Source organism: Muntiacus reevesi, chromosome 6 (genome assembly GCF_963930625.1).
Source record: "Muntiacus reevesi chromosome 6, mMunRee1.1, whole genome shotgun sequence".
Classification (NCBI taxonomy): domain Eukaryota; kingdom Metazoa; phylum Chordata; class Mammalia; order Artiodactyla; family Cervidae; genus Muntiacus; species Muntiacus reevesi.
Genome location: NC_089254.1, coordinates 91,322,764 through 91,349,639, shown reverse-complemented (window position 1 = coordinate 91,349,639; position 26,876 = coordinate 91,322,764). Strand labels below are relative to the sequence as shown.

The following is a 26,876-nucleotide window of genomic DNA, read 5'->3' as shown; positions in this document are numbered from 1 at the left end:
TGCTTCCTGGCATTATCATGTGTTTAGCCTGTACCATTTCTGGGTATCAGTGTCCATGAGTTTACGGACCACAGTGGAGAAGAATACTGCCTTTGACTTACTTGCTTTGAGGCTTCCCAGGTGGCTCGATGGTAAAGAATCCACCTGCCAATACAGGTAATCCCCGGGTTGGGAAGATCCCCTGGAGGAGGAAGTGGCAATCCACTTCAGTATTCTTGCCTGGAAAATCCCATGGACAGAGGAGCCTGGCTGGCTACAGTCCATGGGGTTGCAAAGAGTTGGACACGACTGACAAACTGTGCATGCATGCAAATTTACTTGCTTTAGCATGGAAAGGATGTTCTGGATCATTCCTGGAATCTCCCTCCAGTCAATTAGTACCAATGGAAGCCCTCAGGGCAAGTCGGATGCTGGCTGGTCTTTAGGAAATGAGAGCTGAGAACTAGAGCTTGGTTGACCCCATCAAGCTGAGCAGACAGATTGCTATGTGACCTTCATGGCAGCCCGCAGAAGACAAGCAAGATGGAGCAGATAGTCGGAAAGTAGAACAAAGGCAAACTTGAATATGATACAGATGGGGTGGAGGAGTGGTTGGCTGGATTCGGGAATCGAGAGTGGTGTGATGAAGATGCTTTTAGCAGCAGTGTTTTTTTGTTCCTTTTTAACTAGCCTTTTTAATACTTGCATGGAGAATGTAATACTTGCACAGGGTAAAATGTCAAAAAGAACAAAAGATATACAATGAAACAATAAAATAAATATCACCCTGGCTCCCACTCTAAGATTTCTGCTGGTATTTTTTGTCTCCTTCCAAAATGTTCTATGTATATATAAAGCTATATAGATATGTATGCAGTATTCTCTATATTCAAAAACATGCAAGCATACACACAAATACCTTTCTGCATTTTTTCCAGAGCATTGATTACATAGATTTACTTCATTTGTTTAAGAACTACACTGTATTCTGTTGCATGGGTGTACCATAATTTTAACAGCAGTGCTTTAAGGGAATGAAAATAGAATTGTTGCCAAATCCAAGGTATTAATCTGAAAGTTGAAGTGGTGAGAGTAACTGACAGGTGTTAACAGGTTTACATTTCAGATTCCTGTGTAACCTGAGATGCGTCACTTCAACATCTCTTGCCTCAGTTTGCCTGGCGAGGAAAGGAAATCACTTCCCTTCTTGATGCTAGTGTCAAAAAACATGAGACAAGACAAGTCCTGTGTCCTCCTTAGACACAGAACTTGGGGAAGAACAGCTACTAGGAACGGTATGCCTTAACATTTTCTCGTTATCTAGAGGTGGGGCGTGGGCAGACGGGAATGCTCACTCTGGCCACAGCGACACTAAATTGAGCTCCTGTGGTTGCTGCATTTGCTGGGCACCCATGAAGAGTCAGCCGAACAGCTCAGCCGGCCTGGCCTGCACTGACCTGCCTCATTTTTGGCCCATCACTGGCCTGCCTGGCGCCTTTCTGGAAGGTTTAACAAGTGCAGGGCTGAAGAGAGATGCGCACAGTGGGACCTCCCAGGCCCTTAACTACCAAGCAGCGCTAGGACCTTGGGTACTCCATAAGGGGCAGACCCAGCATTTGCAAAGCTGGCATACAGGAGTGCTTTGGGAGGAAGCCCTTTTACAACAGGAAAAGAGAATGAAGGGAGATGTGGAGGAAAGAAGTCACCTTCGGTCTATGCATGGTCCCCGGAAACTCCGTGAGGCGTCACCTGCAGCTCTTTCTGCACCAGCTCAGCTCAGGCACCTCTTTCCCTTCATTTTCTTCCTCCTGGCTTCTTCCCTTCCTCCTTCCGCTTGTGGGTGCCTTGGCCCCTGACGACCCTCAGGCGCTGTCTGGCTCTCCAGAAGCTGCAGAGGGCTGAGGAGATTCCTCGAAGCGGGTGATGGGCGGGCGTCCTCACAGGGCACCGCATGGAGGAGAAATGGCCGCCTCCTGCTTCCGGTCGCTTCCTGCTGCGTCTTCTCTTGAGACCTCGGACCTCCCCGCTGCCTGGCAGTGCAGGGAGGGTCAGGCTCAGTACCGCAGGGATGGTGCTCACACCAGAGTCCACTCAATCTGACCTCCCCGTGAGGGCAGGTGCCGGGCAGCTGTTAACATGAACGAGATCCAGCCCACTCTGTGCCTCAGTGTGGGGCGTTTCTGAAGCCGAGCCTCTGGAAATGACCACATCCACTTAAAGTGAGCACGACCCTAGCACTGTGTGTGTTGTGGCTTCCTGCCCCCTGGCTGGGTCTTCATTTTCACGTAACACAGTGAAATACGGTAAGGGGCTTGATGCAGGAGCTCTGCAGAGAGTTCCTGGCGGGGCACGTACATACTGGTGCCCAGTCCTGCCTGGTATAGTCGGTATCATGCATCAAGCATGTCCCTCTCTGTCTTTCTTTCTAAAGTCAAGTGAGCTCAAAGAACAAGAGTAAGAGGCTGACGATGCCAAGGTTAGGGGGAGGATTCCCTCTCTGTGAGTCACTGTATGATTAGTTATCCACAGCTGAGTAACCCACCTCCGACAGTATCTGAAATCACTGTGGATGGTGACTGCAGCCATGAAATTGGAAGATGCTTGCTTCTTGGAAGAAAAGCTATGACAAACCTAGACAGTGTATTAAAAAGCAAAGACATCACTCTGTTGACAAAGGTCCGTCTAGTCAAAGCTGTGATTTTTCCAGTAGTTGTGTATGGATGTGAGAGTTGGACCATAAAAATGAGTGCCAAAGAATTGATCTTTTGAATTGTGGTGCTAGAAGACTCTTGAGAGTCCCTCGGACAGCAAGGAGATCAAACCAGTCAATCCTAAAGGAATCTTCATTGGAAGGACTGATGCTAGAGCTGAAGACCTAATACTTTGGCCACCTGAGGTGAAGAGTCAACTCATTGGAAAAGACCCTGATGCTGGGAAAAATTGAAGGCAAAAGGAGAAGAGAGCAACAGGGGATGAAATGGTTAGATAGTATCACTAACTAAATGGACATGAGTCTGAGCAAACTCCAGGAGATAGTGGAGGACAGGAAAGCATACTGGCATGCTGCAGTCCGTGGGGTCCCAAGGAGTTGGACATGACTGAGCGACTGACAACAGCAGTATCTTGTCTCTTCTCTACAATGTCTGGGACCTCAGTTGAAAGACTTAAAGCTGGAATCATCTGAAGACTTGACGGGGGCTAGAGGACCCACTTTCAAAGCAGTTCCCCATGGGATGCCAAGTTGTGCTGGCTCTTGGTGAGAAACCTCACTTTCTCTCCTCAAGGACACTTGAGGGTTCTCACCACCTGGTGACCTTCATCCCCCAGAGAGTGACCCAAGAGACCAAGCTGGAAGCTGCAATGTCTTTGACAACCTAGCCTTGGAAGTCACACATCATCTTTTCTTGGTCTCCTGAGTCAGTTTCTGTGGGAGGAGACTGCAGGAGGGCATGAATACCAGTTGGCAAGGATCACTAGGGCCATTTTGGAGGCTGGTTATCACAGTCATGTAGAAGATTATACTCAGACCACCTGGCAATCACCTTGGAAATGTGTGTTACCAGATAAGGTATTTCATCCACTAGTGCAAATCCATCTTCATTACAAGGAAAACAACCGGGGCCTTTGTGCTCTTGGTACCCCAGTCAGAGGGGCCAAGTGACTCGCTTTAAGCTACTTGGCAGTGAACGGGGCAGAGGCAAGATGGAGCCCTCATGTGGAAGCCATGAATGGCATCTGGTTCTTGGAATTCAGGCATGCTATAGGACCTCATGCCTCCTGGGGCCGAACTGCCAAGAAGGGTCACACAGAAGGGTTTACATTTTCTTGTTGTAGCAAGATATGGAGTTGGCCAGAAAGGGGACTCTACTATTTCTGGCCAATCGAGTTAGGTCACATCCCCACCACCCACTATATGCTCTGACTTCTGGTTCCTGCAGTTGAAAAGACAAGTGGTTCATTAGTTGGAAGAGAAGGGAGAATTCTGGAGAGAGGTGGTTGGTGAAGGGTCTGGGGAGGGTCTTCTTGCCTGGAGAATCTTATGGACAGAGGAGCCTGGTGGACTACAGCCCATGGGGTCTCAGAGAGTCGGACACAACTGAGTGACTGACACTTTCTCACTTTCTGGGAGTGAAGGGGATTAGGGCTTGAACCCTGGGAGGCATGGGATGACCAAAATCCACCAAGCATGTGAGTGGGAGAAGTGAGCGAGCATCCTCCCTGCCTTGGCACTGGACCCCTGGTGTGGTCTGGGAAGCCACAGCAGAGCAGCAGGGCTGGGCGTGCCCAGCAGTGTAGGCGGGCAGAGGTGATGCCGAGATGTCCTTCCATCATGTGGCGTGTGGCAGTGGATGTCCATGACGAAGCCTGCGTGATCAGGCTTGTTCCTCAGCACAACAACTTGGGGTCTCTGACACATGCGAGGAGTCAGGGAGGGGCTTGTCAGTGGAGGCCAAGTCTGCATGAGCAGGAAGAGGCTGGGAGATGAGATTCAGATGTCACTATGAGATTCCTCGCTAGCACCCACAGGCTGAAGAAGCCTGAGGTGATTTGGGTCTACTAACGATACCCAGTCACCAGAGTGTCAGTCGCTCAGTCGTGTCCAGCTCTTTGCAACCCCAGGGACTGTAGCCTGCCAGGCTCCTCTGTCCATGGCATTCTCTAGGCAAGAATACCAGAGTGAGTAGCCATTCCCTTCTCCAGGGGATCTTCCCGACCCAGAAATTGAACCTGGATCTCCTAAATTGCAGGCAGATTCTTTACCATCTGAGCTACAAGGAAGCACCCCCCCCCCGCCAGTCACCAAGGTCAAGTACAATTAGGAACTGTGTTGCCACAAGGATGTTCCCCCCTATCCTCCTCCAAGGGAAGTCATTTCTCTGTCCCGTTTTACAGCGTTATAGCCTGGAGTCTTGGAAATGGGACTCTTAGGTTAGAGGCTGACTTAACCTCTTGTTTCTTGTTGTTTAGTCACTAAGCCATGTACGACTCTTTTTTGTGCCCCCATGAATGGTAGCCCACCAGGCTCCTCTGTCCATGGGATTCTCCAGGCAAGAATACTGGAGTGGGTTGCCATTTCCTTCTTCAGGGGATCTTCCAGACCCAGGACCCAGGGATGTAACCTGCATCTCCTGCATTGGCAGGTGGATTCTTTACCACTGAGCCACCAGGGAAGCCCAACTTAACCGTTAGGAGACAGGAAAAAAATGTTTGTTTCCACAGACAGAATCTTGAGAACAGTTGTGGACGCCTCGAGATGGCAGCTTTCGGGAGGATGCAGATTGAAGCTGGCAGGAGTGTGGTGGACACCTGGTGACACACTTGGAAATCAGGGATCAGTTGGGGAGTTGGGGTCCTTCTCTCCGTCTGGAACCCTGACCCCCTGTTTCCAGCGCAGGGTCACCTCTTTCCTCCCAGTCTCCGCTGCGTTGGGATAATGTTGATATTTCTAGTCGCCTGCAGGTGGCGCCACAATGTAGGTTTTTAAGCTGCGGACTTGACTGTTGTTTTTTTCTTTTTTTTTTTTTTCCCTCGATCCAGCGCCGGGTGCACTGTTTCAAACCCAGCCATGGGGCCAGTTATGGGGGGAAAATTTTCTCTATAGCACCACCAGGCTCTGGTGATTTATTTAACGAGCAAATCTGGCTTTTATCAACTTAAATAGCGGTTCTGTTCCTAGACTAATAAAACGGTGGTGGCTAAGTGAAGGAAAACTCAAGGATTTCTTCTCCCCTCTCCTGTTAAATCTGGCCTTTTATTCAGCCTGAGGGATGAACCACTACTCTACTCCTCAACTGCCTCTAGAAACCACCACCAAATCGCCACCAAAATAGTCTCCTTAGAAAACAGGACTTTAGGAAGCAGTGTGCCATTTAGTTTCTCCCTCTTGTGGCCGTAAACCAGGCAATGACCTCTGCAGTGTACCCACTAGCGCAAGCAGAGAGTGGGTGACTTGCAGACCCAGGAGAAAGCTCCGGTCTCTCTTGGCCCCCTCCCCGGCAGGCAGGGGCCAGGGGATGTGCAGGAGCTAAGAGGGTCTGTACGTCCTGCAGAAACCCACTGCAGAAACCCAGTGGTAAACTGGTGTAGAGGCTGTGTTTCCCAGTGTCAGAGAATGGTCAAGATGATAGAGAACATTCTGGCCCTCCCTGTAGGGTGCAATTTTTAAAAAGACGTGGTCCTCTGAAAAGCATTGCTAATCCCTTAGGTGTGTGTCACGCTTACCTTAGAGTCTCCAAGCACGTGGATAGCGTCTTCATTGACTGTCACTGCCTCCAAAGGGTAAATGGGGCAGGTGAGAAGACAGAGTGTCACTAAGAAGGTCTGATTCACCCCAAATTATAGAGTGGGCAGGTGGCAGCGTCAGGACTAGGACACAGGTCTTCTAACATCCCATCTAGAGCACTGCTCATCCCAACCCAGCTCACTCTCCAGTGCGGAAAGAGTAAATACAAGCGGCTATCATAATTAAAAAAAACCCAAAAAACGAAAACAGGTCCAACACTGTTGCTAATTTGACCTTTCATTTTCTTCCTTGCAAGGACCTTATAACCACCCCTCAGCACACCTTTCAGCTGGTTAAGTGGAAGGTCAAATGGAAGGGAAAGGAAGGAAAATGGCCCTGTTGACTACAGGAGAATCGGCTGGTGGGGCCCCTCACCTGCCCACTGTTGGGCCAGCTCTTTGCCTCACTCCTTCTCTGTCATTTGGTTCTGTTATTGCTCTTCAGGCACCACATGGCATTCATTTCTTTGAATGAAAATAAATGACGCCACACACCAGGCAGGAGATAAAGAAGAATAAATACATTTTATTTGCTACCGCTAAAAAAAAAGTCTTTGACTTCCCATCCATCAGAAAATGGACGTGGGGCTTACCAGCAATATTCTCGCGCGCACACACACACACACACAAACATACACTCGTGCACACACAAGCTACAAGAGGGAAAAATCAAGTTATATTAAAAATACATGCTAGATGGCTGAGAAGGGAAGCAGGGCTCTTTTTCTCACTCCCCCCACCTTCGGCATTTTTATGGCGTACCCTGAAAGCTGAGTGGTAAACACATTTGAAAGGGTTCCCCCTCCCTCCTGCTTTTATGGAACCATATTCCATAAGTAACTCATTAGAGTTTTCCGTGGGGCTGTCACCTCTGGGAGAGGACTGTGATGGTTTCATGCAGCAATTTTAGAGAAGATATCTTGAAGTGGGGCCCAGACCAGGGTGAGAACCGCCTGACAGGAAGGCGCCTGAGCATGCATGCCTCCTGAAATTTTGCCTCCTGGGCGCCTGGCTTGTCTCTCGCTAGTCTGGGTCCTGCCTGGAGAAACATTTGGTCCTGGGCTTCCTCAAATCCTGATGGAGGTCCAAGAAGCAGCAGGACTGAATTATTTTGTTCTGTTTCTCTGGACTTCCGAAACTAACCTGATAGTGTGTGCTTTATCTAGAGTCTGGGATCCGGGGTTTCTGAGAAGAGAAGAGACAGATCAATGTATTAACGCAAGCTAATAAGATAAGTCCTTGCTGCTTTCTGGGCCTTGCGATGTTCAGCGGAGGACCAGAAGCTCCTAGGGCTCCACTGTGTCTCCCGGAATACCCTCTCATCAAACAACCCCCATGTCTGGCTTCCTTCTCACTGGGACTTGGCGCTGTCCTGCTGATCCAGGCAGCCACCTCTCCAGGGCAAAGCTTCAGCAAGGCCTGTCTGGGTGGGTCCGGCCTGACCCGAGGGCGCTGTCACCTTGGGGCTTGCATAGCCTGCCAGGGCCCAGATGGTTTCAGTCTCCCTGGTTTACAGCCCTGATCTCTGTGAAAACAGAACCCCTATAGGAAGGCATAGAAATGTACGCTGTTGTCAATCGTTTCCACCCAATAGGAAGATTCCCTGAAGAAGTTTTGATGGGAGGACAGTAATGGACAGGAAGTTGCTGGCTGTGGGGGGAAAAAAGGGAAAGTTGAAGACCAGACAGGAAGGAGGAAGCCAGAAACCATGGGCTCCTTTTGAGGGTCATCCTTGATGGCTGCCCATGAGAGGAGGTCCTTGGAGGGCAGAACTGATGGTGCCACTTTGGGGGGTGGAGGCTGTAGTTTGGCTGGGATGAGAGAGAGACACGTGGATGTCTGGGGCTAAATTAAGTGTGCAAATCGCAGTTTCTTTTGCTGGATGGGGCACAGTTCTGGGAGGATGGAGACAGAGGTTTCAGGGATAGAGCTGCTCACTTCCATATTTGCTCCCTGCCCCATGGCTCTCTGAACCTGAGCAACTGTCGTCATTGTTTTCTTTGGACTTCAGAAACCACCCTGATGTTGGTATTGTCTGTTTTGGCTCTGGTCTACGATCTAGGGTTTTCAAGAAGAGAGGAGCCAGGTCGGCCTCAATAGGAACAGGACTAGAGAAGTCAGGTGAGCAAGAGAGCTCTAGGGCTATTGACCACCCATATTCTCTCAAACAAGCCTCGCATCCTCAGGTCCCCCGCTGGGGGCTAGGGCGGGGTTCTGATTGGGGCACGGGAGCCTGTGTCGGTGTGTTGGCTCTGAGCACCTGGGGGTCCCTCCGACCATCCGCGCCCACATCCGGACCTGCTGGAGGCGGCTGTGTGCCCCATCCCGCGGGCGCGCCGGGTTCCCGGGCCACCAAGTACGCGCCCCTCAGCCCCAACTCGCCGCCGGCGGGGTCGCCCGGTGCGGGCCGAGGGCACCAGGCGGGTCTCCTTCAACGTGGGAGCGGGGAGCGCGGGCGAGGCGGGCGGCGCGGGCGCTGGGTGCGGGGAGGCGCCCCCTGCCCCCTCTACCGGCCGCTCTCGGGCGGTCTAGCTGTCAGCCGAGCTCCGAGCCAGCCAGCGCGAGCCAGGGAGGGAGCGGCGGCGGGCGGCGGGGAGGGGCGGGGGCACCGCGAGGGAGGGAGGCAGGGAAGCGGGGAGGGCGGGAGGGAGGAGAGGAGGACCCAGAGAGCGCCAGGCAGCTGGAGTTTTTGCAGCGCTTGGCCGGGCTTCAATGCACAGCAGCAGCGAGCCGCGGCGGCAGCAGGCAGCCCGGGAGCTCCGGCGGCGGCCGAGCCAGCGGCGGCCCCGCTCCCTGCCCCCTGCAAACTTTGCGAGCAGCCCGCCCGGGGGGCCGGGGGCGCGCCCGGGAGGCCCGGCTCGGCCCGCGGCCGCGCTCTCCGCCGCCGCAGCGCCGGCGGCCGCTGCCGCCGCCCCGCGCCTCCCCGGGGAGCAGCCGGCGGCTCCCGCGGCCCCCCAGCCCCGGCCCCTCGGCCCGGCCCGGGCCGTCCCCCGGCGGGGGCGGGGGCAGCCGCGGCGCGGCCGACCGCGGGTGGCCGGGGGGTGGCCGCCGCTGCCCAGGGAGGCGCGCGGAGACGCGGACAGCGCTCCCCGGCGGGTCCCCGGCGCACTCGCCGCGCCCGGGCAGCGGCCCGACCGGGCGAGCATGGGCGGTGCGGAGTGACGCCGCCGTGCCCGCTTGGCATCAAGGACATTCAGCCCGCGGGGGTGGGGACGAAGGGGGGCGGCCCCGCGTCGCCACCGCAGCCCCCGAGAGCCGCCACCGCTGCTGCTTGGGCTTCGGGGCTCGGGATCTCGGGGAAAAGGGGTGCTTGGAAGCTAGCCGCATTTCCCGACCTTTCTGTTGGACATTCCGCCCACCCTGGACGCCGCCGGAGGAGCTGTCAAGTCTCGCAGGCTCTGATTTCGCCCTCCGCTTCCCTGGCCTCCCCCCTGGGTTCCCCGCGCCTCGGTGGAGTATTCGCGTTGGTTCGGGGCTGGGCTGGAGGAGGCAGCCGCACGCGCGCACACGCACACGTTCAGAGGAGGGCGAGAGGCAGCGGCCCCAGCACCATCTGCAGTGTCAATGCGGCGCTCCCGCTGAAGCAAGCAAAGCGGCGCTTGCAGGTAAGGAGCCGGGCGGGCGAGTACAGCGCGGGCGGAGATACCTGCGCGGTCCGGAGTCCTGGGCTGCCCCGGAGCCAGCCCCCTGCACGCACGCACACACACACACGCGCGCGCGCACACACACACATACACACATAGGCACACGCCGCGCATTCGTACCTGTCCACGTCCCACCTGGACACCCACGTAGGTGCGGCGCGGCCGGAGCAGGTATTTCCCGTGTTCTTTCTCCTCTGACGCCCTGGGACTCAGACTTCGCCAACCGGGACTTTCGGGTGGGATTCTGTGCCTTCTTGCCTCTCCCTCCCGGCCGGCCAGGTTGAGGGAGCGATTCCCGCCCCCCCCCCCGCCCCCCCCCCCCCCCCCCCCCCCCAGTTCCCAGCCACTGGCATCCCTAGCTGGTTAAAAAAAAACAAACCAAAAACCCAGAGAAGTCATGGTCTTGGGAGACCCGCCCCAGGTAATCTCTGCTCCGTGGCCTTAGCGCACGGGGGGTTTTAACGCTGGGACAGACCGACAGATATTCAGACAGATCTTTGGAGAGCGGGGTGGCCCGGCGCACGGGAGGAGGCCACAGAGGCGGATGGGGCCGCAGTTCTGTAGGGCGGTGCGTTCGGAACAGGCACTGCGTTTCCCCAGTAAGAGGCAGCACAACCGCCTTTCTGAAGCGAGGCACCGCTTTCCCGGGAATGCGCCGGGGTTTCAGCAGGAAGGGACTTAAGCCTCGCTTTGGGTGTGTGGCTGGTCTAGAGAGACTGTATGGGGCCGGATCCTCCATAGAAGGTCTAACCTACTAGCATCTCCAGTCTGAGGGCAAGAGTAATCCTACACACGCCTGGGGCTCCCTAGCCGTCTCTCTGCACTGTGCCCCGGGAAACATGGGGACGCTTTCCCCTGCCTGCGCCTAACACCTGCCACATGCCTTTCGAGCTGTGTGTCTGAGAAATAGAACTAGAAGGGAGATGGAGGACGGCGCAGTGCAGGAAGGGAGGAGGGTCCACCCCCCACCTTCATGACCACATCAGCGGTTCTCACCCTACAAAGAGGCCAGGCATTCTTGGGTCTGGCAGCGTCTCCCAGAGCCAGGCTGCTCCTGACATGTGGAACCACAGGCTCCCCAGAAGCCTATGGTTCAAGACTCTGTCTCCCTTAAGCTTGTCTTTTTTTTTTTTTCCCTCCTGGCTGGAGTGTCACAGGCTGCCCATTTTCAAACTTTTTCTGGAGGAAGTGGGAAGTGATAGGGTTCCCAAAGGTTTTTTTTTTTTTTTTTTCCCCCCACAGTTCCCATTTGGGGATCAAAGACCAACCCGTTCAGGGCTCAGTTGTAGGGAGCAGAATGTGAGATCCATTACAACAGCAGTTTGGAGTTGAATATAGATTTAGCGAGGTTCTGTGTTTCTAGAGCTGTCCCTTTTGGCAAGCTTGTTGGGCAACTTGGCAAGAAATGGAATCAGCTTGTACTCTCTATACAAGATCATGTGTTCAGCGTGTCCTGCAAACCCACCAGTGGGAAAAATATGTTGGGAGTTTTCCAGAACATTAGGGGGAAGGAGGCAACATTCTTTCGAACAAGTGGGCCTCAGTGCTGGGTACAGGATTGGGCTGATTCTGTAAATACTGAAGATGGATGCTGAACTAAAGGGCTCTCTTCCTACCCCCATCTCTCTGCTATTTTCAAACTTTTTTCAGCTCCTGCAAAGGTCTCCGGTTAGGCTGGGAAGGAGAGAACCAGACATCCCCCGGAGGGAGATTGTATTCCCCGCTGTGTGCTGTGTGAGCTGCCCTTTGATTGATTGAAAAGGGTAGATGGAATAAAGCAAAGCTCTCACAATGGGGAGAACCCAGTTGGGAAAAGAGACACTATTCTCTTTTTAAGAATGGTGGGTGTGTGTACACGCACCTAGATATACGCGCGCCTTCTCAAAGAGCCTTGCTATATGTGGTCAGCTCTTCCAGCGACATAACAAAGGTTGACAACGGGACCCACCTCTATCTATATCTTTGTGGTTATGGAAGAGCCTTAATGTTTCACACGCATGCCCTGTGGGTGCGTGGACTGGGAGGTCCCATGTATGCGTGGAGTAGCACATGGTTTTCTACAGAAATAGGGAGCACCAGGGACGGTGGGTGGCTCCCAGGTAAACATTCCCTCAGGGCACCTTGAAAGGGCAGAAAGGTGGGGTCCAAGCTTCCGGAAAGGTCTGTGTGCCTTCCAGGGGAAATCTCTGCACCTTTCTCTGCTTCCTTCCCCAACCACTTTCCTTTCTTGATTATTTGCAGCCTCAGGATCCATCATATTCACGCCAAGCCAGCAGTCACTATGCTGGTGACAAGCTAAACATTTTTTTTTTTTTTTTAACGTGGGTTCAAAAAATCCCCACACTTTCGGAACTTAGTGTTAGGTACCAATTTGGTTTCTAGGACAAAGCAGGCATTAATTAACATCTGTGTAAAGCTGGCTGTACATCTCATTTTTTCCCTGGCTCTCTGGCCCAGCCCTGGAGCATGTCACGTTCGTTGTCACTCTCCCTCTCCGCCAGTCCACCGGTAGCCTTCCAGTTAAGTTCTCGGGGGGGGGGGGGGGGGGGGGGGGGGGGCTTCCTCATTGCTCGGAAGGGAGTCAAACTAGCTTCTCTGCAGACCCTCGCTGCTGCGGGGCTGTGCTCCGGGCGCCTCTGCTGTGGGCGCGCGGCGTGGCTTGCCCGCGAGCCCTTCCTTCTCGCCGGATCCAGGTACTGCTGGGCTTGCCTCTGTCCTCCCAGCCCTTCGTTCTGGATGCCCACCGACGCTCGGGCAAACGTTTCCGGAGGAATCCGAGGCCGCCAACTTGTTTCCTTTCTGCGTCTCTGCACCGCTCCCTCCCCGCGGCCGCTGTTCCCCGCAGACAGGGAAGTCTGCGCCGCAGAGTCTGCCTACACTTGGCCTCCCAATCCTTCTAATCACGACGGAGGCTGCTGGGAATTAAGGGAGGGGGGCGGGGCGGGGGGTGTCTTTCTAGCGCGGCAGCGGTCCTGAAGTGGAGAGAGCGCTCAGGGGGCGGGGAAATCACTCGCTCTTAGCTCCTAGTTATCCCCAAGCTTTGATGCAAAAGAAATCGCCGCCCATCTCTCTCCTCCTAGCCAGCTAGGGGGCATTTTTCAGTCGTTTTTTCTCCCCATCCTCACCCGGAGAAGCCAATCCACAGACAATGCCACTTCAAGACCTGTTGGGGTGGCTTCAGCGAGGGGCTGTGATAGGGTGTCTGCCCTGCAGAAAACCCACCCAAGATCCAGCTGGGACGGTCTGGGATGCAACACACGTGCTGCTCTTTCTAGGCTCTTTTCTCCTCTTTATCTGTGCCCAGCGCTGCCCGACGCGAAGCCGGTTGGGACCCTCGGGCAGTGGAGCAGGGCTCAGGTCCCTCCCTTGACACCCCCTTCCCTCCCCCCCTTCCTCCCATCCCCGCCCCTCCCCTTGCCAATCCGCCTCGTGGTTTTGTGCACACATCCGCTAGCCCATTCGCCCTCAAATTTGTGGCACTCCAAGAAATCAATATAACATGAATTTAACGACAGCTGGATGATTAAGTGTTATTTATATTTAAGAGCGGCATTTTAAAAAGACGGCGCACTAATAAATCAAACGGCTGTTGCGGATATGCACGTGATTAGGGTAATTGCCCTATAGGTTCTGTGGAGCAAGGCTTGGGCGACAGGAGCCCTGCGGAGGCTACATTTTTAGTAGGTATGCACCCCATTGCTCTCCACCCTGCACCCCGACCTGATCCCCTCTCTTGGTCCGGGCTGACCGGTTTTTCCTTCCTCCCTCCTCACTGCCCAGGTCACAGTTAGCCTTCCAGTTGTGGCAGGAAGGTGAAGTCAGCAGGGAGGCTGAAGGGGGCTCTGCTGCTTAGTGGTAAGCGAGGGATCTTTAAAGTGGAGGGAGGCAGGGGGTCCTAATTCCCAGAGCAGGGACCTTGTTTCCGAAAGAGGAGGCTGCTACCCTGCTTGGTACCAAGCAGCTTGGAAGAAAAGCTTCCTGAGTCCCAGGCCATGTCTGCATGAACCCCCGCATCTCTGTGCTTATGATCATGTGACATCAGCCTCCCCAGGGAAGAGGCTGTGAGGATGTATTTGTCCTTGTGAAAATAACAGAATGAAAAATAATAATAATCAGTAATGATAATGGTGGCTAGTATTTCCTGAGCACTTATTGGTAGAGGCATCGCTTAAGGATTTGCACAGGTTGGTCCATGTCTTCCTCGTAACAGCCTGGAGGGATAGTCACTGTTATTATCCCCATTTCTTTCACCAGAAAACTGAGGTGGGGGCAGTGTTGGGGGAAGGGTAAGGACTTTGTCCAGGATCACACAGCTAGTAGGGGGTGGAGTCAGGTCTCAACCCTAGGCAGACTGACTTGGCCCCTTGTCACTGTGCTGTTTGCATCCTTAGCAAGCCAGGGGGAGGTTTGCGGGGAATGTGCTGGGGTGAGGTTTAGAATATCTGGTTTCTCCCTTGGACCACCTCTGTGATCCCAGGCAAATCTATTCATTCTTTGAACCTCCACTTCCCCTATCGCCAAATGGGGTTGGGCCTTATCCTTGACTGCCGTTGGTTGTGAAATTTCGAGGATCATTCTGGCAGAGTGCTCAGTTCCTGAGGATGACTCTTGCCTCATTTGGCAGCTCCCATTTCATCCTGGGAAAAACCTAAGGAGGGGTGAATGAGTGCAGTTCTGATCTCTGCTTTTGACTCTGTGAGGCTCTGAGTCTTACACTGGTAGGAGTCTAGTTCTCCCAGAGGCTGCTTCACACTCTCATTTAATCCTTCAAATCACCCAGTAAAGTGGAGATTATTTATTCTCATTTTGGTGGTCTAGGAACTAAGACGGAATGAATGCCCAAGGCCCTAGTCTGCTATGCAGCACATGGTCTTTTCATTCTTTGGGAAGTATGCACACAGTAGGTGCTCACCACTTTGCCAGCTCATTCACTGATTAGCTGTCTTCGGGTTCCAGATTTTGGAAGCCAGAGGCAGGAAAGGGATCTTTGCTTGTGGATGTCATAATGTGCTGGAGGCCTGGACCGTACGGTGTTGGAGCGGAGATTCATTGGAAATTGGTGCAAATGGCCTGTGGGTGGGGAAGGTCATTGTGCAGACTTACGGTAAGTGTAGCGCTTGGCCAGGAATGACATCCTGATTCTGAGAAATGTGGGCAGCAAGGCCTTGATGGAGCCCATTCATCCAGCTGGGTGCTGTCCCGCCTGGAAGTCGGGCCTAAGCCACCTGACTTGGTCTCTCTGGCCTGAATACTGTAGGGAACATCCACAGTGATCTGCTGGTGGTTAGTTTGTTTTTTTGTCTCTCTGAGAGACAAACTTTCATTCTGTGTGTTATTTATTTGGCTTCTCCTCCACGCTGAAGTGAGTGAAGCTTCTGCTAAACTTGAGGCGGCTAGAAGGGTGCCCTTGGATTTCATCACCTCCCCTCCAGGCCGCAGCAGGAGTGGCTGCCACCGCTGGCCTGCTCAGACTCATGCCAACAGGTGTGTGTGAGACCTCCAGCATCCTCTTTGCCGGCTCAGCTTGGCTACCCGCCGCCCTCTTCACGGTGCCTTCTCCATGAACCAGGATTCGCAACAGCAAATTGGATTTTGGAATGTTTTGTCACTCCAACACAAAACAGATCACTAGCTAAGAGGATATCGTCTCCGCAGTCGATGTGCTGAACACAGTCTCGTTGAATCAATTCCCGAGGTCTTCCAGGGACGAGGATTTTCATTAGGAAGCGCGAGGAGAGGAGCAGCAGAGGACGAGGTCACTGAAATCACAGGAAAGGAAAACCAGAGCTGGTCAGAGGCTCTCCTGGTCTCTGCTCAAGTTCGGGTTTGCGTTTGACAGCCTCGTTGAACTTATCTGCTACAAGCCCAACTGAATTTCCCTCTGGGTAGTGTGGGGCCGGGAACCAGAGGGGGAGCAAGCCGTTCCTTGGCTTTGGCCCAGAGCTCAAGAGGAAGGACAGGAAGTAGAGATGGATGTTTGCTTCTCCTTTCGTGGAGGGAATAGACAACAAGAGGAGGGTCTGGCAGGGCGGCAGCCAGCCTCTCAGAAAGTGGGATTGAACCAGCCTGCGTGGAATGCCAGCTGACTTTGCAGACATGATTAAAGTGGATTTCCTTCCTCCTCATCTCAGTCCTGCTTCCTGAAGGTGATACCTAAAATAGAGCAGAATTTCACATTGAGTACTCTGTGAGTAGGTGTTACACATACACATAGTTTCCATGACCAAAGAAGTTTGAGAAATCCTGAGTGTTAAAAGCAAAGGGAAAAGGGGTTCTTTGTTGCAGGATTTCTCAGAGCCTTTAAACACGTGAACATGCATTGGGAAAACCACAGGAAGTAGATACAATGTGCTGTGGCCCTGGGAATCCCCCAAGAGATGCCAGACTTGACAAGCACTTTCATTCGTCTACTCCTGTCTGTGAAAGAAGGAGTGGAATCTATAAAAAAGTTCCAGTTGAATCATCATGATAAGTATTAGGTTCTGCTGATTATGGAGACACTAGGGTTTCAAGCAGAATTTTGCCAGGTGGGTGGACAGTTCAACTCCAGATTCAATGTTTGGCCCTTGTCCTTCCAAGGCAGCTGAGAAGTTCTCAAGACAGTAGTGAGATCCAGGAGGTGGGTATTTTCTCAAGTTCCTGGATGATGCTGTTTTGTCCCCCTGGTTTAACAGCACTGGTGTTTTGGGGGAAGGCTAGGTTTTGAAGAGGGCTTCCCAGGTGGCTCTCGTGGTAAAGAACTTGCCTGCCAATGCAGGAGACTTAAGAGACATGGGTTCAGTACCTCAGTCAGGAAGATCCCCCGGAGAATGGCATGGCAACCCACTCGACTATTATTGCCTGGAGAATCCCATGGACAGAGGAGCCTGTCGGGCTACAGTCCATAGAGTTACACAGAGTCGGACATGACTGGAGACAGATGTAGATGATCCCAGCTCTGTCACTTACTAGCAAAGGGGTCTTGGGAAAAAATCACCTTATGTTTCAGTATTACTATTTATAAAATTAGGGAGTTGGTCTAAATCAGTGATTTTAAAAATGTTTATGCAGTTGCATGCATGCAAGCTAAGCCCCTTCAGTCATGTCCGACTCTTTGCTACCCTGTGGACTGTACCTTCCAGGCTCCTCTGTCCGTGGGATTCTCAAGGCAAGAATGCTGGAGTGGGCTGCTATGCCCTCCTCCAGGGGATCTTCCCAACCCAGGGGTTGAACCCATGTCTTTTATGTCTCTTGCATCAACAGGTGGGTTCTTTACCACTATAGCCACATTATGCAGTGGAATTTTCTACGAAGACAAAGGAATTCTAATGCACAGAACAGATGCTAGATGGGTTGTTCTGGTGCAAGCAATGTAGAACCCAGGGCCTGATACCCTTTTGTTTCTCCTCACCCCAGTCTTAGCTTGGATTCTCTGGAAAGCAGAGCCCGAGGCAAAAGCTGATGTGGTGACTCTTCATTGAGGGGTAGAATCCCAGGGCAGCAAGACTGAGCCAGAAGAGAGGAGAGGGAGGGAAAAAGTGTACAAAGAATGATGTATTACCAAGCCAACCACTGTGCCCCCAGGAAACAACTGGTGGCTCAGGCTCTCAGGATGTAAGGAGAAGAAGCCTGATGGGAACACGGTTTCAGAAGAGCCTGGAGGATAGGCATGGCCAGCATCCATCTGCTTGCTGGGTCCTTCCTGCTGCAACTCCTGGGCACTGTTTACCCCACGAGGTGGGAACTCCCTGGCCCCTTGGGGTCATGATGGCAGGTCATTCTGGAGCCTGTGTGGTCAGCCCCAGGGACTGGGCATTCGTGGCTCCCCCACAGTGGGTCTGCAGGTGTTATAGCTGCAGGATCCTGACCTTCATCCCTGAAGGAAGAAAACGAGCAGGAACTTTAGGAGCAGAGGAATGAATGGGGCAAGGTGTTCATGGGGCTGCTCTGGCAGGGAGCAAGCATGGCCAGGGGTTGAAGTTCGGAACTGGGAACGGGGTGGGATGTTAGGTGGGGCTCAGTGATCTGAGCAGATACATACTCTGCTGCTGCTGCTAAGTCGTTTCAGTCGTGTCCGACTCTGTGCGACCCCATAGACGGCAGCCCACCAGGCTCCCCTGTCCCTGGGATTCTCCAGGCAAGAATACTGGAGTGGGTTGCCATTTCCCTCTCCAATGCATGAAAGTGAAAAATGAAAGTGAAGTTGCTCAGCCATGTCCGACTCTTAGCGACCCTATGGACTGCAGTCTACCAGGCTCCTCCATCCATGGGATTTTCCAGGCAAGAGTACTGGAGTGGGGAGCCATTGCCTTGCTCTGGGGTCTGTGCTAATGGGTTCCATATAAGGAAGCAGTGATTCCTCAGAATAGTCAGTGAACCACAGCAGCTGCTCCAATAAGGCATCATTCAGCCACTAGAATCATGATTCTGGCCGAAATAGCCAAGCACTGTATGGTTTACCCAATTTAAACCCCTGAGGAACCACATGAAGAATGTGATCCAGCCAGGTTTCAAGAGGCTTTCCTGACCTCTAGGGCTTATTGACCAAAGGCATGCCTTCTGCGTGCTGGTGCGCAACTAGCTCAGACACTTCTCTTGGTGGGTGTAGAGGGGCATAGCTGCTGGGAAGCTGGAGGCAGATACAAATGACCTTTGCCTCTTCCCAGTATTTACAAAATATTGTAAACATTGGCAGACAAAGCAACAGGGGACATTTCTGCATAAAATATTTCCCTGGAGTCAGTCCCCTCCCACCCCCCTTTTTAACAACCCTTGTTCTTTGATGCATGCTTAGTCAGACTCTTTGGGTCCCCATGGACTGTAGCCCGCCAGGCTCCTCTGTCCATGTAATTCTGCAGGCCAGAATACTGGAGTGGGTTGCCATATCCTCCTCCAGGGGATATTCCTGACCTGGGGATCGAACTCACATTTCCAGCATCTCCTGCATTTGCAGGCAGATTCTGTACCACTGAGCCTATCTCCTTTAGGGTCTGGTGGAGCAAAACTTTGATGGTCACACGGTGCTTGTGACTCCCATCCCCACTCTCGTCGCATTAGATAACCGACCCCTGTCTTCTTCCCCTAAATGCACTTGCCCATAACTACTGATTGATGCAAAGAACTCGCTGACTTTGAGACAACATCTGTGTTAGCACGGCTTCCTGAGGTTTCCGGCTCCCAGAGGGTCAGAAACAGCCCCTCCTTGAAGCAGTCTCTTGTGTAATCAGGAACTTAATTCATACTTTTTGATGGTGTTAAAGAAGCCGCCACTGGCCGTAGTAATGATGAAAATAGCATTGAAATTACTGATTTCTTTGTGCCTTTAGATGACAGGGCTTATTTGTTACGTCTCTTGAATACTCAGTACCCAGCTTAGGACCTGTCTTACTGGAAGCAGTCAGTAAATATTTGCTGAGTAGAAAGAATGAATGAGTGGAGGAGGAGAGCAGAGGAACAGTCTACAAAGGAGAAAACTAGGGAGTTAAGAACCAGCTGCTCTGCCAGGTGCCTGCTCCCTGGCAGGGGCTGGCTGGAACCACATCAAGGCTGGTGGCTGTTTCACAAGATTAAGATGAACAAAGGCTAGCACAGGCTGAACCCATCAGTCACCCTGGAGTGTTCTGGGTGATGGTGGTTTGGAGGCTGGCAAGTACCATGGTCTTGTCACACTGATGCACACAGAATTGAATTCTTGCTCTCCATGTAAAACTTGCTATGGGTTTAGATGCCAGTAGATTGAGAGAGATGACCAAATTGCATTTACCAGAGCATTCCAAAGACAAGCTCCCCCCACACTCCCGCACCATGGAAAATGCATTTGTGGCCAAGTAAGTCTTGGAAACACTTTATGCTGTGTCCTTCTCTTGGAGAGTCAAGATGCACATTAAAGGCAAAGGAGTTTGGCTGTAGAGAATCCTGGTTAGTTATTCTTGAGGTGAAGAAGTGAAAGTGTTAGTTCAGTCGTGTCCGACTCTGCCACCCCATGGACTGTAGCTCTCCAGGTTGTCATGTCCATGGAACTCTCCAGGCAAGAATACTGGAGAGGGTAGCCATTCCCTTCTCCAGGGGATCTTTCCGACCCAGGGATCAAACCCTGTTCTCCTGCACTAAAGGCAAATGCTTTATCATCTGAGCCCCCAGGGAGGCCCTATTCTTAGCCAATCACTTTTTTTCAATGGAGGGATCCCTTTGCGAGGGTGTATTTAAACCTGTTGACATTTCTCGGAATGAGTGTTCCCCAGAAAGCATTTTGAGAGATACTGGCCTTCATCTGGAATTTTTCAGGTTTGAGTTTAGTTTGGAGGAGAAAAATCAGAACAAATTTACTGTGCTCTTAAAACAAGGACTGGTGAGGTGCTGGCTTCTGCTTATCCTTGTCAGTTGCTTTTGGGAATCTCAGAAATGGCTGTGAATTGCTATGAGACATTGGCGACCCTGTGCCTTCAGCTGTATGTTTTCTAAAGGGACCGTTTTAGGAGTGTGACTGCCGTTCTGACAGGTTTGTGGCAGCGTTTCCAACAAGTAGCACTTTTCAGTTGCGCGTAATAGATCAAGATGGATGTCTGCAAGATACGTGAGTAATGACATTCACCTTCTCAATATATTTTTTTCAGCTACACTTATTGAATAAGAGACTTCAATGTAACTGGCAAAGATAAATGTTCAGAATTAACAAAAAAGGCGTGAGTTATTAAGATACAGCTCCCTAAATTTTGGATGGTTGAAACACATTTTCTCTCAGAGAAGAAACTTTGCTATCCCGGAGAGGCTGAAGGTTTCTAATTAGACTGTAAATCCATGGTTTCTACCATTGGGTAGTGACCCAGAGAGCAAAGCTAGGCATTTCCCACGGGAAGACTTTCACTGGCTAGTATTTGTCTTACCTAGGTAATGATGTGTGTGTGTGTGTGTGTGTGTGTATGCTTGCGTGTCTGTGTGTGTGTGCGTGTGTGTGGGTCAGGGTGGGGGTGGGGTGTCGCCCGCGTGGTCCTTGGCTTTGGCTCACCTGCGGACCCTGACTGATGAACTATGTGCCCAGTTACAGGGCCTCATCACGCTTTGCCCAAGCACCGTGCTCCTTTTCAACGTGAATAACAGTTGCTAACACACACTTACTAACAAAATTCCCCTGACGCCCATTCATAAAGCAGAGCACTGGTGACTCTAGCAGCATTAAACTGTTTGGCGACTGAGTTTAGAATTATAGGAATCAGGGAGATGAATTAGCAGTAAATCAAGTCCCAGCTGAGCTCGAACCCAAGTGCGGTGAGATTTAAATTAAAAATATCTTGCCATGATGAAGGCGTTGTAAGTCAAGCGCTGGAGCTCTGTCACTCTTGACTCTGGAGGAGTGTGGCAGTCACCCTTTGAAAGGAAAACCCCGACCGCAGCTTGTATTGATTCCCAGGCATTCTGGGAAATTGCCACTTCATTTCTTCTTCATAAACTGTTGACTTTCACTTTTTTTAGAATAGGAGTCCTGTTCGCCGGGACTCAGTGGGGCTCTGGGGACAGGCGGGTGGGAGAGCCCTCAGGCCCAAGGGGGACCACGCGGAGCCTTCTCTTTGGTCCTTCTCAGGAGTCATGCGTAAGGGGGACCTGGGTCCGTGAGTGCTGTGTGGTTTGTTTTCCTGCTTGGACCGTATTTGATTCTTTTTTTCTGGGGGATCCGTACAGAAAAGCAACAAAGAGAACACTTCAAGGAGGCTGCAGCACAGTTACATTGCAGTGACAATTGCAGTGTAATAGGAAATCATTTATGTAAGTTATGATGCCCTCTGAATGGAGCTTGTTGGAAATATGGCTACAGCTTCTTGAGGCTTATTTTTTTCTCCCCCTCCTGCAAAATAATCCTGAGGTTTTCATTTTCAGAGCAATTGAAGAAGTATTACGTGCTGGCCAGGGAATTGGGAGCCCTGGCTTCTAATCCTAGGGTTGCTGAATCGCTTTCAGCGAGTTCCCTCTCTGGGCTCGGCCTCGATTTCTCTTTCTTTCAAGCCAAAATAAGCCCTTGCTGTTTCCGACCTGAAGCCCCGGACGTGAGGTTGAACATTGCCATGCATAGTAAAGGACCAGGTGAGCGTCAGAAAAAAGGTTCTGTTTATATCCAGTGTTAGAGAAAATCAAGTAAGAGGGAAGAGTGTCTCAGATTAGGCTTCTCATCATCACACCTTTACCAGCTCCTGTGTGTTTGCTGATCTGATGAAGAGTGATTAGTGATAAAAACAGCTTGCAGAGGGTCAGAGAGGAGAATGCCCGTGGGATAGCAGGAAACCTGGGGGACAATGGTTAGCGCGGTAGTCCAGAGGCTTGGGCATGAGGCTGGGGGTGGGGGGCCCGATCCTGGCAGTTGTATGTTAATCAGGGACTGTGCGCATGCTATCGCTTCAGTTGTGTTCAACTCATTTTCAACCCCATGGGCTGTAGCCCACCAGACTCCTCTGTCCGTGGGATTTTCCAGGCAAGAATAGTGGAATGGGTTACCGTGCTCTCCTCCAGGGGATCTTCCTGACCCAGGGATCGAACTCACGTCCTGGTGGTGGCCAAGGAGAGAAAGGGACAGATTTGACAGGTCCGTGGGCGTTAGAGCTGACGGATGGTGAATATGGTGACGAGGGTGGTGGGAGGGAGGGGAAGGGGAGTTGGGGACGTCTTGCAGCCGTCCAGCTCAGGCAGCTGGGGAAAGGTGGCCCCGCTTCACTGAGCTACAGATTTCTAAATTGAGACTTGGTTGAGGGACAGGATGTGGTCTTTTCTGGATGTGGTGAATTGAGGTGCACATAGATTTGTGGGTAGAGGTGACCAGGTGGCTAGTGGCTATATGACTCTGTGTTGCTGGCAGTATCATCTCCTTGCTTACTATGCTATTTACCGCTGATCCCATTTGTAGAGTTAGGAGCTCATTTTGGGATCTGGCAGAAGCTTGGTAAAGAAGTAAGAAAACCCACATATAGATTTTTACATTTTTCAAGTGGTTCATGTTTTGAATTAAACATACTATCTTGAACATTTTGCTTGAGATTATTCTGAAAACATCCAGGCATTCACCTTGCCTTAGGAAATTTCTACTATTTTCCAGTGGAAACAGCATGGTCCTGGAAGGTTGAGTCATATGCAGCTGATTACAGAGCAGGATCAGAATAAAGGCAGAAGTAGAATTTGCCAGAGCAGAATCACAGGCCTTTGTTCCAGGCATTAGCTTGTTCCTCTTCTTGGTGTGCTCATCCCATTTTCAATGTTCAGTTCAATTCAGTTGCCCAGTCATGTCTGACTCTGTGACCTCATGGACTGCAACATACCAGGCTTCTCTTATCACCAACTCCCGGAGCTTGTTCAAACTCATATCGAGTCAGTAATGCAATCCAATCATCTCATCCTCTGTTGTCCCCTTCTCCTCCTGCCTTCAATCTTTCCCAGCATCAGGGTCTTTCCCAATGAGTCAGTTCTTTGTATCAGGTGGCCAAAATATTTGAACTTCAGCATCAGTCCTTCCAATGAATATTCAGGACTGATTTCCTTTAGGATGGACTGGTTGGATGTCCTTGCAGTCCTAGGGACTCTCAAGAGTCTTCTCCAACATCACAGTTCAAAAGCATCAATTCTTCAGCTCTCAGCCTTCTTTATAGTCCAACTCTCACATCAATACATGACTACTGGAAAAACCGTAACATTGACTAGACAGACCTTTGTCAGCAAGGTAATGTCTCTGCTTTTTAATATGCTGTCAAGGTTGGTCATAGCTTTTCTTCCAAGGATGTGGATACTCTCAAAACAGAGTTGTTGCTGTTCAGTTCCTCAGTCATGTCTGACTCTTTGTGATCCCATGAACTGCAGCACACGTGAATTCTCTGTCCTTCACAATTTTCACAAGTTTGTTCAATCTCATGTCCTTTGAGTCATTGATGCCATCCAACCATCTCATCCTCTGTCGCCCCCTTCTCTTCTTGCCTTCAATCTTTTCCAGCAGCAGGGTCTTTTTCAGTGAGTCAGCTCTTTGCATTAGGTGGCCAAAGTATTGGAGCTTCAGCGTCAGCCCTTCCAGTGAATATTCAGGATTGATTTCCTTTAGGATTGACTGGTTTGATCCCCTTGCTGCACAAGGGACCCTCAAGAGTCTTCTCCAGCACTACAGTTTGTAAGCATCAATTCTTCGATGATCAGCCTTCTTTATGGTTCAACTCTAACATCCATACATGACTACTAGAAAGACCATCGCTTTGACTAGACGAACCTTTGTTGGCAAAGTGATGTCTCTGCTTTTTAATATGCTGTCTAGGTTTGTCATAGCTATTCTTCCAAGAAGCAAATGTCTTTTAATTTCATGGCTCAGTCACTATCCACAGTGATTCTGGAGCCCAAGAAAGTAAAACAGTGTGGTCTGGTGAAAGGAGCCCTACCCTGAGCTGAGGGATGGGGATTAAAACTTTGACCTCTCCCTTTAGAAGTATTTTTTGTCTAATTTTGTGTCCTGTGCGCAGGAACAGGTTTGCACAGTCTAGGCTTGCAGGTAGGATCTGTCCACTAGTGAGGTCTTGCTTGGTCCAAAGAGCCTTCAAGAGAAACTTGTGTGATTCTCATGATGAGATGTTGGGTGGGATGGTCCCTCCTCAGGGGGTGGGAGGTTCCCCTCCCTTAGTCACACCTTTGTTTCACACATTTATGGTGGAACTATCTGAATTAAAACACCAGCAGCCTAATACCTAAGAGCTACTCAAGTAGTGGTCCTTTCCCCCTCTTTACAGTATGTAGGGATAAAATGAGTTATTTTTGCATCCAGTGCTCTGCATTCTGCAAGGACGCTTTGTCATTTAGTGGTCCCTGTTAAGCCCAGGAGACAGAGACGTGGCTGCTGGCAAAACTTTTAGGCACTCTGTGCTTATACTATGGAAACTTTAGGAAGCAGGATATTTGGTTTGAGTACCGTGTAGAGAGAAAAATACCTGCTTCAAGTCCGCCCAGACCCTTTCAACCCCCAGCCCTGCTGTGTGCTGCTGTGGAAGGGTCACCAGGCTCCCATGAAGCTGGGGGTCCTCCGATGAGTTGAGCGGTCTGGCTGGCACAGATGCCATTCACACCAGCCTTCCTGAATGAGGGATTCTGGGATTTCAGCTCCAAAGAGGGTCTCCAGCTGCAAAGTCGCCATGCAATTTCGAGGGAAACAGTGGGGCTACTCTGGGTCGCTCCTGGGTGTCAGAGCAGCTAATCAGAATGGCCTGTGCTGCGGTCTCCCGTGTGGAGAGGGAAGAGGGACAGGATAGGTGTTGTTGAGCTCTTACCTCCTCAGAGCCCCGCAGAAATGACAGGGTTCGTGTTCTTCCCACCCCACGCCTCTGTACCAGCCCTTCTCAGCTCCACTCAGTACGTAATATATTTATGTAGGCGCACTGCTGGTCTCAGGGTACTCAGTAGCTTTTCCCACTTTATCTGATGGCGACTCGTTTCCCTGTTTGAGGGCAGAGGGCAGGGCCCGGAGTCGTAAGAAGGGAAGTAATTGAACCACAGTGATATGTGGTGAGGACCAAAATAGACTGGTTGACAGCGCCCAAGGCTGTGCTGCTGGCGTCCCCTCTGCCTGGCTCTGAGTGCCGGGAGGCAGGGGGCTCTGGATCGCTGGACCACGTGCTCTCTGAGGCTGCCTCTGAGTCTGGGACAGAGGCAGGTGATCCCTACTGCTCCTGCTTTTCTACCTAGCTGCCCACTTAAGTGTCATTGTAGAGACTTCCCACTGAACCTGTGCTTAGCTGACACCCTCAAAGCGGGTAGACGGGAAGATCCAGGAAAGGTACAGGTACCTGAGCTGTTGACTCTGTGCTCAGTATTGAACTGAGCAGAGGGGCAGAGGGTCTGGGCTGTTGATGGGCCCTGGGCTGGGTGCTGGGGGAGGTGATGGGAAGTACACTTTGCTAAACCCAGGCCTGATTTCACAAGGAGGTCGCTTTTGCTCATTCTACCCTCCTTACTCCTTTTTTTTTCTTTAAATTAAAAAATTTGGTGGCTTAGATGATAAAGAATCTGCCTGCAATGCAGAAGACCTGGGTTCAATCCCTGGGTCAGGAAGATCCCCTGGAGAAGGGTGTGGCAACCTATTCCAGTATTCTTGCCTGGAGAATTCCATGGACAGAGGAGCCTGGTGGGCTCCCATGGGGTCCCAAAGAGTCAGACACTACTGAAATGAAGGAATGTACCCAATTTCTTTTTGGCTGTGTGGGTCTTTGTTGCTGCTCATGGGCTTTCTCTAGTTGTGGTGTGTGGGCTTCTCACTGGGATGGCTTCTTTTGTTGTGGAGCACAGGCTCTAGAGCATGTGGACTCACCAGTTGTGGTCCATGAACTTAGTTGCTCTGCAATATGTGGAGTCTTCCAGGACCAGGGATTGAACTCATGCCCCTTGCATTGGCAGGCAGATTCTGAACTACTGGATCGCCAGAGATGTCCTCCTCATTCCATTTTTTTTTTTTTTTTTTAGGACTTGATACTAGTAAGAACCAGTGCTTCTTGGCAAGTACTAAAAAATAAATGGATTGCATATTTTATTTAATTATATTTTAAAATTTTTATTGGGCAATAGTTGCTTTACAGTGTTATGTTAGCTTCTGCTGTATGCAGCTGCCCTTATAGGGTAAAATGGCATTTTCCTGGCATCTAGTATTGAAGATGCAATAGAAATTCTCTTGCTTTAATTTGAAGATGCCTGTGTTTGAAGTGTTCCAGAGAGCTTGAGTGTAAAGCTTGAGGAACATCATGCGGCCAAAGAGAGAAAAGTGACTCCTAGAAATATCAAGCAACATTTCCCCAGCACATATTGTTTTGAAAGAATGGCATTTATATTTGCAAATTTAAAAAAATTCTTCAGGCCTGGGCAAGTTTTTCCTAGCTAACAAATTTTGCATGTAACCTTGTCCACATTCCAGACATGAGCCATACCCAGGAACTTCTGTGTCAAGATAGCAGTCGTATAGCTAGAATCTCTCTGCAAATTCAAGCTGCCAAGAAT

At 51.2% G+C, this 26,876-nt stretch overlaps 1 protein-coding gene across 3 annotated transcripts in view; it reads left to right on the top strand.

Moving 5' to 3' along the window:
* The first annotated feature begins 9,262 nt into the window (after nt 1–9,262).
* Nucleotides 9,263–26,876, top strand: part of PLXNA4 (plexin A4) — a 469,014-nt gene continuing 451,400 nt past the window's right edge. The window contains exon 1 of one of the 3 annotated variants that reach the window (XR_010663653.1): nt 9,263–9,866. The gene's annotated coding sequence lies outside the window, so the exon portion shown is untranslated. Of the gene's footprint in view, nt 9,867–21,872; nt 21,960–26,876 lie in introns of those variants that run through there. The other 2 variants (XM_065938908.1, XM_065938911.1) reach the window with 2 other exon arrangements.